Source organism: Thermobia domestica, chromosome 3, assembly GCF_964235325.1.
Source record: "Thermobia domestica chromosome 3, izTheDome1.hap1.1, whole genome shotgun sequence".
In the NCBI taxonomy this organism is placed as follows: Eukaryota; Metazoa; Arthropoda; class Insecta; order Zygentoma; family Lepismatidae; genus Thermobia; species Thermobia domestica.
The window spans coordinates 189,959,410-189,973,236 of NC_137456.1; positions in this window are offsets into that span (position 1 = coordinate 189,959,410).

Here is a 13,827-nt window from a genome sequence, read left to right on the forward strand (position 1 = left end):
GTCTGATATCTATCCCGGACCTCACGTTCGAGAGTGAAGAACCTCTCGACCTCAGGGCAACAGCTCCCAGATGTCCTGGCCTCTTCAGAATGACACCTCTGTCATGCAATGGTTGGTGAGGGCCCAGGCGTGCCGACCGTCTTTCAATTGCTGCTACGACGACTCTTCTGAATAGGGGTCCAAAGTGTGTTTCTGGCGGCTTCTGTCACACTTCTCACCTCGAGGGTCCCGTGTCCCCTGGTTTTGTTCTACTTCTTTGCTTTCGCTTCTTCCTGGTGCTCCGCACGTGGGTGACCAGCTCATCACAATTATCTTGGTCAATAGGGAAGTTTGTTAATTGCTGAAACGGCGTGGCTGAGCTTGTTTTGATGAAGTTACGGAAACTAGGAAGAGAATGGTAAGCATGAATTTGTATTGGGATGAGGTGACAACATAGGGAAGTCTCTTCTTTATTATTTAATTATTACAATTTCTTGTTTGAAGAACAATAACAACATACAGAGAGAATTCAAAATAGGCGCTAAGCCTGATATCCTCTAGAAATTGATGCCAATGCCACACTCACAAGAGATGCTAGTTTGAGGAATATTTCCATGGCACAGGATAGATCTTTTAAAGAGGGAAAAGGGATATTTTACGAATATGAGATAAAATCAATGTAAATTTAGCTTTCCAATAGATGTTGTATTAAGCACTATGACCGTAGAGCTAAAGACTGGTATTCTTTCCCCAATCCCACCATATGCACAAAATACAAATATAACAGACTCTTCATTCCTTTCTCAACAGTTAAGGGTTGAGAAAGATCACCGTAAATGAAATGCACATTATCAAAGTTGAAGCAAGCATGGGCACCCAAAAGGGGACGAAAGGGCCAGGCCCCACCTGGCTTACGATAAGTATAATGTATATGTATAATTTCTTAAGATTTTCTTAATACAAATAAAAATACCAAACGTAATATAGTAACGAGGGAGATGACCCCCCTAAAAACATTCTTCGGGCCCCCATGCAAGCAAGTAGGCTTTCTTGTCCATTCGTCCAGGGTGTGGGGCGAATACTAAGAAAAGACGGGCGGTACAAATGGATTCTTTAAAAATCATTTCTGAGGGAAATTTTAACTTAAGTTCCTAATGACTCACAATCGCTGTCCAGTGCTTAATGCTCACTTTGTTAATATCTATTAGTCATTTGTCATTCGTCAACATTTTCATTTCTATCCTAAGTCATTTTGTTTTTGTTTATATTTTTAATTTATAATGATGTGGGCTTTCACTTTTTAATAGTACTTTGTTTTTCATGTAATAATAATGACCAACAATATAAAACCAAGTGAGCATTTTATCGGAAAAGAAAGCTACAAAACGTGAAAGAAGATAAGAGGCAACCGAAGGCTCTAAAAAAGTTTCTTTCGAATGCTGGACAAAATTAGACAAATATTGAGGTGGGGAGTTGTCAATATCAGTCACTGTTAACGAAGCATTTGCAGGTCGACATTCTTTTGAAGCTGACAAATTTATTTTAACCTGATTGCAGTAATTTAATTGTTGAATTAAAATGGAACGATACGGTCATTTCGGTTACGGGTCTGAATTAAATTTCATGTATTTCAAAATTTGTTTGAATACAATTAGTTTTCACGTGGCATATAAGTATATAACTTGAAAGGATATAATCGAAAGCGACGAAAGGTCATTTGGATGACAAGTATTTTTTTTCAGTACTCTCACTTTCAATCACAGCAGCGTATACAGATGCTCGTTTTATTATGACAGATAACAATAATTATTAATCCATTCTCTGCTAATAAATTTAGATGGAGCGATATTTTAAATTAGTAATAATTCTAATGCAATGTAGAGTTTTGATTATTAGTTACTTGTGTTCAGGGATGTAACGACATAGGTGCTACGGATGCGCAAGGGGCCAGGTCGAGACAGAAATTTCCAGACAAAATTCGAGTCGAGACACGGCTCTTCCAATAGAGAAATATACATTTTTCGAGTCGAGCCATCACTTTTACAGCACATTTTCGAGACGAGACAGCCACAAATCTTGTATCGTGCGCATCCCTAATAGGTGCAGTTTTCTATTCACAAAACATCTTCCGGGGGGCACACTTAGTAGGGCCACTGCTGGTACTCTTTTATTTATTATTATATTATAGACGTATTATTTTGATCTCCTCCCGGGGGGAGTGGCCCCCTAAAATATGTGTGGACGAAACACTGAACAGGCAGTCTGAGAGTCTGGATCCTCAAATTAGCATAATTTCAGGGGGCAAATACACAAATTTTTTTGCATTTTGTAGGCTATTCCGAAAAAATCTTCGGACCTGAATGGGTGCATCATTACTTGTGTTTACATTGTGTTACTGCCTGATTTCGAACGTCTATGTTGGAAAGAAACATGAAAGAATTGAATTGTTCTATAGGCATAAGGGGTCCTGAAAAGAATTTTTGCGGAGAAACATGATTTTAAAGTTCTGCCACTGATCGGGGACAAATTACATATAAATTAAGACACACTTTTGTCATTTGTTGTGTATTGAACTAGTTTAACTAAAATTAATAAAGAATTATTTGAAATCAAGTATATCTCAAGAACGATTAAATGGATTAGCTTTGATGGCCATTGAAGATGACATTCTGAATGAAATTGATATGGATGCAATAATAAGAGATTTTGCCAAATTGAAAGCCAGAAAAGTGTCTTTATAACATGAACTTTACAGTAACAAAGAAAACGAGAAATTAAGCTAATTACCATATTTGTATCACTAGAAAACACTATTTAAATATGCTTTTAATGAAGTGTAAGAGCATATCTCTTTGTCAAAATCAAACCTGTGATAATGTTAGACTTGAAGCTCATTAGTTTTTTCGACTTTTATGTTTCAACTGTATTTGTCAAAATACATCTTAGGTATACATTTTAGTTGTTTCCTGTGCTTATTTAATAATAATAATAATAATAAAAAGATATAAATTATTAAAATTGGAACTTTGGTCATGATTCATCCACAGTTAATTAGGTTTAATTTTGCCATCTTCCTCTAATACTCACTGGAAGACTGAATTATTATATATTGAAGAAATTTGTAATAGTAACAATTATCTGAAGAATTTTTGTCCATTACAGCATTCAATTCTTTTATTATCATATAGGCGGGGCGCCTAAATATTATTTGCTTACAGTTACGAAATGTCTACAACCGCCCCTGTTACAGTTATATATATATATATACATACATATATATATATATATATATATATATATATATATATAGAGAGAGAGAGAGAGAGAGAGAGAGAGAGAGACAAAGTTTTGACTCAGAAAAAGTACCGTTGAACGTACGATGCTACATGAGCTCCTGGAGGGATTATCACTGAAATAAATTCCTGCCTACGCTCCTGTAAAGCAGTAAGAATGTTAGGGACTGATCAGGGGGTAATGCCTCCCTGGAGCAACGATAGTTCCCCAGAAATCATACGTCTGATAGGTCCGGATGTGACACCAGTATTTGTGTGTTACCACTCTTCCCTCTCAGTGTACTGAAACTTAAGTCAAAGGAACTGTTCTGAAATCTTCACCGATTCTCTCCTCTGAAACCACATGGGAATGGGGCCGACCTTGGTCATATACCACATCTCGAATATTACTATTTATGTCAGAGATACCGAAAAATATATATTCGACACAAATATAGGATGTTTTGATTTTATTTTATTTATTTTTTACCTGTCACCCTCCCACTCTGACCTCCATGCCAACCAAGGCTTAACTTCTACCTAAGCAACATCGACAGCGTCACTATTCATCTGCGACCACGAAAACTATGATTTCGATACTAATATTGTTCATATTTGACTACTTTTACATGTCCCTTCCCCCTTATTACGAATGACTTCAGTGTCTCGCCTCACTGGAGCAATTTCGTCAAACTTAAGTATAGCTATAAACCACCACCTGTAAAATAAATGTGCGGGTGATCTTTTTCGGAGAGGAATTCATTAGCTGCTTTTCCAATGTGGTGGCTTTATTCGCTTCCCATGCTAAAGATTGCCAAAGAGCTCAACTTTATTTGCACCACTGTGCTATGAATATAGATTTTAATGGCATTTACTTTACTGAATGCTCGCTTAGGTGTTGCTCCCGTCACAGGAAAAGTGAGATACTGTTATAAATGAGTAGGGATATAAACAAATACGGAAAACTATTAGCAATGACACCACTCGAAATGAGTTTTTGCAACATAATGAGGCAGTATTTTATTCGAATGTGAAGGAAATCATTGCGTAAATTGTCCCTTCCCCTCCTTAGAAGTCTAAGCTACAATACGTATCTAATAATTTTGAATTAGAAATATATGCATCGAGTTTCATATCCTTAACTTTAAGGTGTCCTGAGTTAAGTAAATGAATAAACTTCCTGCTAACGAAAGAGTAAAGCTTTGGGCTTTAATAGTATCGAGAGTGTAATTATGCATTTCAGTGACCCCGAAAGCTATTGAATAGCCACTCATATATTTCAATTAGGAATTTTTAATTTTCACCCCTCCTATTAAACCTCCATACAGATAATGCTAAAATTTGATGTGAACGATATAGAGGGTATCATACATAATTCATGCACTCAAAAGCTATGGATTTAACATTAATATCGTTCATTTTCGATTATTTTTACATGTTCCTGTGTCTCTCATGATAGAACTAGAGGTGATACGGGTTTCGATTCCCGTCAGGAGTCGTGTGGTTCGGGTTCCACGTTAAGTCGTGGATGTACGTCTTGTATAGAGTAGTAGCTGAAAGACACGCTGAACTCTATATCACCTCGCCTCGTGAGATATTCTACGTTTGCATAATTTCTAAACCACTTTTCTTTCTTTCAATCTCCTCCTTCCTCTTAGGACACGCATAGGTTCAAACAGAAACATTCTTCACGGTTGGAGGACGCAAGGCTACTGTACCATACGCGTACAACCCTTATGGGACTAGGTAGTGAGTTGCGCACTTTGAGTAGCACGCACGAATAAACCACGCTTACATTTATTATATATAATTAATAAAATCTCATATTAGGACTTACTCTGCACGTCAAATTTTTAACATATGTGACTTTTTAGATTCTGTTCTTCTTCTACTTTATTATTATTATTATTATTATTATTATTATTATTATTATTATTATTATTATTATTATTATTATTATAGCTATATGAAGCAATTATCTCGGCAAACTTGGTTAATACACACCATTCAGCAACCGGTAGTTGTAGAAATCTGGCTTTTCCAACAGTAGTTGTTAGCTCAATCGGTAGAGCGCTGAGCCATGGTTGCAAGGGTTGCGAGTTCGAATCTAGTCTAAGTCAAAAGATTTTTTTCCTGATATAATTCTTGAAATGGGAATGTTTCTCTCTCCACTTTTATCTCGTAATTCTGGATAGAGATGTTTGGATGTGAAAGAAAAAGTATACTAGAATATAAGAAAAGAGAGGTAATTTACATGATACCTTTGGCAATTTTTAACTATATTTTCACCTATCTAGGACGTTTCTAAAAAGTTCAGACTTCTAGAGCTCCTTTTCGCTCTCTTATCTGTCCTTTAACTAATTTCTACAGTTACTTAGTGAATCACATATACATATATTACAGATGTCGTATCTCTTTCTCTTCTCTCTACATCATGTCTGGAGGTGAATGTTTTGACAATAGGTTACAAACACGATTTTAAAAAATAATACGATCTGCGATATCAGTGATACATATTGTGGTGTTTAACTTAACATATAAAACAATAAATAGAAAAACTGAGAATACGAATCTTTTCGTGCACTGATGCTTCAATAGCAGTGAACTGATGCTTCAAATCTGTGTCTTTACTCCCTTCACCTATGTAAATTCCATAGTCAAAATAAAAACTCTTCAAAATTAATCACAAATTCTTATACAACCATCCCTTCCTTGGAGTACTGCGCGGTCACATACCCGTCACTGCGATGTAAAGGCACTTATGGCGACGAGGATACAACTTATATAAAGATTAGCTTTCAATGAACTATGTTTACTTAAGCTAATTTGTAATCTGTTTGATATAGCTTTAGATGTTGCAGTAATATATTGTTCAAGTGGATCTTGTGGTTTGTAATCTGTTGTAAATCTCCATGTTTCTAATCTTGATTTTAATGCAATGTTCTGGCGTTTTACATCGATTGGTTGTGGTTCAACTTTGATTCTTGGTTCTTCAAATACTTCTTCTTTAAATGGGAATATATCTCTAATCTGTTTTCTGCTTTGTTCATCATCATATTGTTTAAGAAGGTCTATCAGTTCTGCTTTTCTTAATCGGGAATATCTTCTGATTCCCCTCTCTTTACATTGTTGCCTTAACTCCACTACAGTAAATTTATTATAATTATTCATCCTATTTATTATATAGAAAATAATCACTCTTCAATCTTCATCTTCATCAAAATTTTTAATTCATTTTTGTTAACTAATACAACAGCTAATATTCATGTGACCTGGGAAATCTCGATGCCTATTAGCATATTGTATTAGAACACGACTTTGATGAGAATAACCCATCAAAGTCACATATACATATATTAAAATTAAATCATTTTTGTAACTTACTCATCATCATCATAACCATCACTACCATATTTATATTCATCATCACTACTTAAATCAGATGTTTTTTGTTGCATTATTAATACTTCTTTTTCCTTCAACAGTATTTGCTTCTCTAGTAGTGCTGCTAAGAGTTTAAGATCATGATGAATAAGTTTAAGTCCATCATGTAAAAAATCAAATTCTTTCTCCATATTTATTATATAGAAAACCAACAAAAATGATATAAATTTAAAAAATCTAAGAATAAAAACGAACATGACTAGTGCTAAGGAAATATTATCTTACAAACCTATATTTGATTGTGTATGTAAACATTTAGATATTGGTGGTTATAATGATGAAGACAAAATAAATTTTAGCGTGTCCATAGGTATGTTAAATCATTTGTTGAAGAAAGCCACTAAAGAAAACAACTCATTTCTTATACAAAACATTCTCTATGCAAATGTTATGAATTTGTCAGATGAGATATTAGATTCACTGACTGATGAACAATGGTTATCTATAGGTTATGATGATTATTAGGAGGAATATAACTATGATCACATTACAGAAGATTTCATACGCAAATATCTGCAGAAAGTTAATTTGAGCGAAATATGTTTATGGAAAAAGTTATCGGAAGAGTTTATAAGAGAATTAGCTGATAAAGTTGATTGGGAGATTATTTCAGGAAGCCAAGACTTATCAGAAGACTTTATAAGAGAATTTGCAGATAGAGTTGATTGGAAGGAAGTATCGTATAATCAAAACTTATCTGAAGAATTTATTAATGAGTTTATAGATAAAGTTGATTTTGATGCTATATCTTATGGAAACAAACTCTCTGAAGCCTTTATACGAGAACATGCAGATAAAGTTTCTTGGGGGCGCTTATCTGGAACTCAACAATTATCAGAAAAGCTTATAAGAGATTACGCTGACAAAGTAGATTGGGAAATAATTTCAATATTTCAAAATTTAACAGAAGGATTTATTGCAGAGTTCAAAGACAAAGTTCATTGGCATAACATTTCAATTTATCAACACCTCTCTGTAGAGTTTATATATTTATTTAGACATTATGTAGAGTGGAGAGTTATAATAAGAAAATACCGTAATAATCGTGATTTAGGTGGTGTATTGAAATTAGCATTCGATGTTACAGCAGATGGTTTGTTTAATGTTTAACTAATTACCTTTTATGACTATTATATCATAAAAGTCGTAACCTTAATTATCTAATATTAGCCTAAATTATCTTTTATGATTATTATATCATAAAAGTTGTAACTTTAATTATTAGATATTAACCTTAATTATCAGATAATAACCGATCATATAAACAATCAATTTCTTTAATCAAATCTTCTTCTGATAAGGACGTCCTAAACTCATTACCCTTACCTTTACGAATATCTAGTTCTTGTTGCATTAGGTTGAATAGCTTAATACTGTTAGGATCTCTAAACTTTTCATATATTATTACATGATTCGGATATTTTTCTTCTGCTTCATTAAGAGGTTTATATAGGCTTCTCTTCTGACAACGAATAGCATAATAAGGGAAAGGATCATTAGGTTTGTTTTTCTTATATATGATTAGACAATTATCTTTTGAAACATCATCTGTATATGGTGCTGCAATTTCTTTTAAGCTCTCGTTTTGAATTCTTAATCTCTCGATTGTTTGATCTATTTCTTCTACTTTTTTTTGCAACTCTTCATTGTCTTGCTGATACTGTCTAAATTCCTGAGTGAAGTAATTAATAATAATTTCATTACATTTAATATAAAAATCTGGTGAAACCCATCTTGCTATATCAAGTATTAACTCTTTCGGAACATATGTTCCTCGTATAATACCTAATTGTCCACCTTTAACAATCTTAAAATCATCCCTACGAATTCGTTGCGATGACTTTATATAAGAAATTAACTCTTTAGATTGTTTATTTTCTAACCATTTATAAAATTTCTTTCCTCCGTCTTGACACAACTTAGTAGCGTTGAAATATCCTGTTGATTTGTCTATAATCAACTTGAAATCACCAAACAGACCATACCAGTAATCATCTATAATCTGTTCATAGCAAATATCGTTTAAACTAAGAGAACTATCCATAGTACTTATATTTATTATATAGAAAATCTTTATTTTTTTTGTCGGAGCATCACGATCTTGACATAGCTTAGTAGCATTGAATTAACCTGTATTCGTCTTTTATGGTTTATTATTCCATAAAAGACAAACATTTATATTTACACTACAACATTACTCTTATCTACCCAACTATTATGTGAATCATCAAACCCTAACCATTTAACGTATAGTTTGTCACATTTCTTTCTCAACACTTTCTCCACCAAGTATTCATCTTTATGTTTCGTCTTTAATAGTTCTGGTTCGTAAAATCTACCTTGTACATCCTCTTCTTCTAAATCTTTAATTCTATATGTAGGCGGATTAGATGGAATAACTTCGCTAATAACAAATACTTCTGTTGACCAATTAGGTGTATATCCTTTCTCAAATAACCCTATCGACTTACTTATACGAACATGATCACCTAACTTGTATTTGGGCTTAACGCGCTTATATTCTTTTTGATACACTTTCTCCAATATTGTTCGCTCATTCTTCTTATTAACTTCTATAGGTTTTAAACCAATTGTTCTATGAATTTGATGATTATACTCCTTAACTAGTGTTGGTAATATCTCTATCCATTTATAATTCCCTTGTGTTGTGAACCTTTTCCACATGTCCTGTTTAAGTGTTCGATTAAATCTCTCAACAACAGAAGCCTTCTTACCACTATAGGTTGAGTAGTGATTAATCTTATTTTCATCCATCAACTTCTTAAACTCTTTATTGTAAAACTCTTTACCTTGATCAGTTTGTAAGTTACTAGGCTTTCTCATTCTTAATATGGATTCGAATGCTTCTGTAACATTCTTACCACTCTTATCTTTAACAGGAACAGCAAACGCATATTTCGAGAACACATCTATAATCGTTAGCAGATACTTATAACCTTTATTTAATTTGGAAGCACCTTTTAATACTCCACTATCCATTTCAACAAGATCAGCCTGCCAAAGATCATCGATACCTTTTATAACTACGCTTAATCTGTCAAAGTTTTTTCTAGATGGTTTGTGAATTTCTTCTATAATGTCTTCTCTAACACCTTTACCTTCTTCTAGTCAATCGGGCTTTTTAACGAATTGAGTTTTAGTAACACCACATACAAAACAAATACCTTTCTTTAGATATCTTCCATTCTTTGTTTGTTCTATTCTAATGGTATCTTTCTCCGTATCTGTCAATTTCTTACACTTAACACAATACATCATCATTATTTATTGTATAGAAAATCAACGAAAAAAAAATAAAATCTATCATTACCTAAAAATTATACGTCTTTAGGAAAGTTCTCTTTCTATGTACATTACAACAAACAATAATTGCCCTTCTTCCATAGCTGAATTTTTATTTGGTTTAATTGTAATTATATCGTTCTTGTTAAAGTTAAAAGGTAAAGTTTCAATCAAAGTATCACCCAAATATATCTCTAGAAAGTATTTATCCAAACTTAATTCCATGTGCATTATTTTCCCATTATAGAGAAATTTGTAACCATTAGAGAGATTAAATATTCTAAAGATTGGCTCCTTAACGTTTTTAGCTCTTAATCGATATAGTAGAGGTACAGTTTCTTTCTGCATAATCAATTTAGTAGTATCCATCCTAACCTTTTGAAAATCTTCTTTCTTGACGTATGTGTCTTGTAACGTTTCTAATGCATCTTCAAATCGTTTTCTATCGTTCTCTAATAGGGCTTCTATTGACCTAAGTTGACTTACGCTAACAATATCATTTAAATTCTCCAACAATTTTAATTTTTCTTCACTAATATCAACATTATCTTTTCTATCTTTAACATTACCAACTATATCCATACTCATTTATTATACAGAAAATGTCCATCCTATTTTTTCAAAACATTTCTTTAACATCTCTATTTGTTTAGATGAGTGTTTAAAATCAATATTAACATGAACATCGTGCTTTTTCAACAGATGGTACAATACACATTTTAAGTTAATAAACAATACTCTTTTCGGATACAGTTCTTTAAAGGTTTTGTATAAGTTTTCGAAGTCGTCTATAAGTGTTTCTTCCATATGTCGTAAGTTTAATGGTTTTTGATCGGTAAGGTGATGGTGTATTAAATAGACATCATCATAATATTTTGTGTATTTGTTTTTCTTTAGTACTTCTAGAACATCTTTTGCTGATATTAAATGTTTTGACATATCTCCAAATTCATCATTTAACACCTTGAACACATCTTAAGGAATAATTCTATCCTGTAAAGCTTGTAAACGAGATAACTGTAACTTAAATCTTTTTATAGTATCATACCAGGGTTTTCTTACGCAAGCAGCTCTCATTCCTTCACAAGTACTGTAAACAAAACCATTCGCTACAGAACAATAATCACAAATGTATGTACTCCTACCTTTTGTTAATGACTTACTACCACAATTACTGAATTTTAATGGTCCGGTGTTATGATTTGATAACATATCCTTTAAGGTAATTATTGGATATAACTTTACCGACTCTTCTTCCGTGTACAAAAATTTAGGTATTAACATTTTCAATAACTGAACAACTGTATATGCGTTGTTTTTATCTTTTAAGTCTATCTTACTAACATCCTGAAAATACCAATTAAAATTAAATCTAACTAGCGCATCTAGTTCATCCTCATGCTTCTCAAAATAATCTAAAAATCTATTGTGTATAGCTTCCATATTTATCTTAAAACAAAACTTTTATGGATATAAGCCATAAAAGTACTTAAACTTAATCATTTTTAATCATATACATAACATCACTAAAAGAATACCCCTGATTTAGAAGATTTAAAACCTTATCACAAAGATGGCCATATATAACTGAATTAAAGTCTTGTATTCGTTCGTCATTGTAAAATAAGTTTTCAGTACCAAGATATTGTGCCAGTTGTTTAGGAGGAACACCACCATAAGAATCGAACACGTACTTTATATTGTTATCTTTCCAATAGCATATCCAATGAGTACCAATGTTTTCTGATTTATCGAGGTTAACTATACCACACTCATTTATATAGGGTTTTTGTGGAAGTTCATCACTCATAAATACACCTCAAAATCGTTTTATCTTTAATTCTTTAACCAACCTCTCTATATCGAAGTTGGTCAATGGTTTTAGTTTTTTGACTTCTTTGGTTTACCTGCTCCCTGCTTTTCTTCCATAGCCATATTGTGTCTCTTTTGTTCTTCAAGTTCTTGTTTATTCTTCTTAGCATCCAGTACAGTTTTAGTAATCGCTGCTGCACCACCTGCTAATGAGCCAACTGCTCCTAAATCTGCTAGAATGGCTGGAATTGTAAAGATAAAACCGCCCATATGCTCTTTCTTAATCTTTTTCATTTGTGCAGTAGTTAAAGTTAAATTCATTCCTTTACCTTCTTTAATTTTCTTAGATTTATCACTAAGTTGTTTCTTTGTTAATACATGATCAATATTTAGATCCTTTGGTTCGTTATAAGGAACACTAAACATACAACCTTTAATAGAACACATCTTCCTATTTATTTAAGAGAAAATCTTAGTTTGTAAAAATACAGTTGTTGTTGCTCCACTAAAATCAATTAAGGAATCATTCTCATCTGTTATCCTTATCTCAAAATTGTCAACCTTGTCTTTGGATATAGGGAAAAATAATGGATAAGTAGGCTCGTAAATGATGCTATGTTTAAACTCGGCATCTGTTTTAAATGATGCTATGATCCCTGTTTCTCTATGTGTGTATTCTGTATCTTTAACAAACATACCATCTGCTATATTACAGTGAACATTTATAGTATCAAACGGATGAAACTTTGGCAACTTACTTCCAATATGTGTTTTATTCTTTTCTAAAACTTCAAAAACATTAAACCCGAGGACAGTACCTATACCCCAATAGTAACATCATTACTATCAGTTTCTATTTTAACTCTATTTCTTAAATGATCTTCTGATAATGTTATGTTGATGGATTGAGATGTTAAATATTCATTAAGACTGTTTAAGCTGTATTGCCCTTGTGGTATAAAAACTTGTCTATCACCATATGAGAAACTGTTTTTTTCTGTTGTTATGTTTGGGGTTAGATATGTACTGTAAAACCCAACTAGTCCTATACTTAAATAGTTGCTCCTGTTGTCTAATTCATAATGGAGTTTCTTCTTTAAAACAGAAGTATCACTCGTTAGCTTAAATACCTTAGCCATTTATTATATAATAAATGAATGAGTTTCATTTACCTAGAGATATTCCAAGAGAGAAAGTAATCAAGTTAATTGAAGATGTCATTCAAAAGTTAGAACACAGTTTAAAGAAGAAAAAGATAAAACTACGAATTGTTAAATATGCATACTACACTTTGATCACGTTATCGGTTATACTTTCTGCAACAACTGGGTTTATTAATATTTTTATACCTGTAACAATTTACTCGATATTAACAACATCTCTTGCAACTGGAAGTGCTATAATAACAGGTTTGTCTTCTAAGTTAAACATAAGCAAAAGAAAAGATGAATATAAAACCATTGTCACTTGTATTAACTCATTTAAAGAACAGTTAGAGATGATAATAACACTAAATGGTGAAATGGATAGCGAATATATAAAAGATACGTTGCTTAAGATCAGAGAACAACTTAAAGATATAAGATCATAAAAGAGTCGATTTTCTCTATAATAAATGAGTAAGAAAACTATTAATTGGGATGTACAAGAGATGATAAAAGAAACAACAGTTAAGAAAAGAAATGGAGAGCTTATACCTGATGATGTTCGATGCCTTATAGTGGGTCCGTCTGGGTCTGGTAAGATGTTTTTGTTATTTAACTTCTTATTACAGCCAGGTTGGTTAAACAATAATTACTTCTACATATATTCTAAAAGCATGAATCAGCCAAAGTATGAGTAGTTAAAAGATCGATTTGAAAAAGCAGAACAAAAATTCAATAAACAAATAGCGACGTTCTTAAGCGGTAATGATTCTATTGTACCTATTGATGAATGTGAAAAATACTCTGTAGTAGTGTTTGATGATTACATTTTGGAAAATCAAGATACTGTTAGAAATTTTTTTACAAGAGGT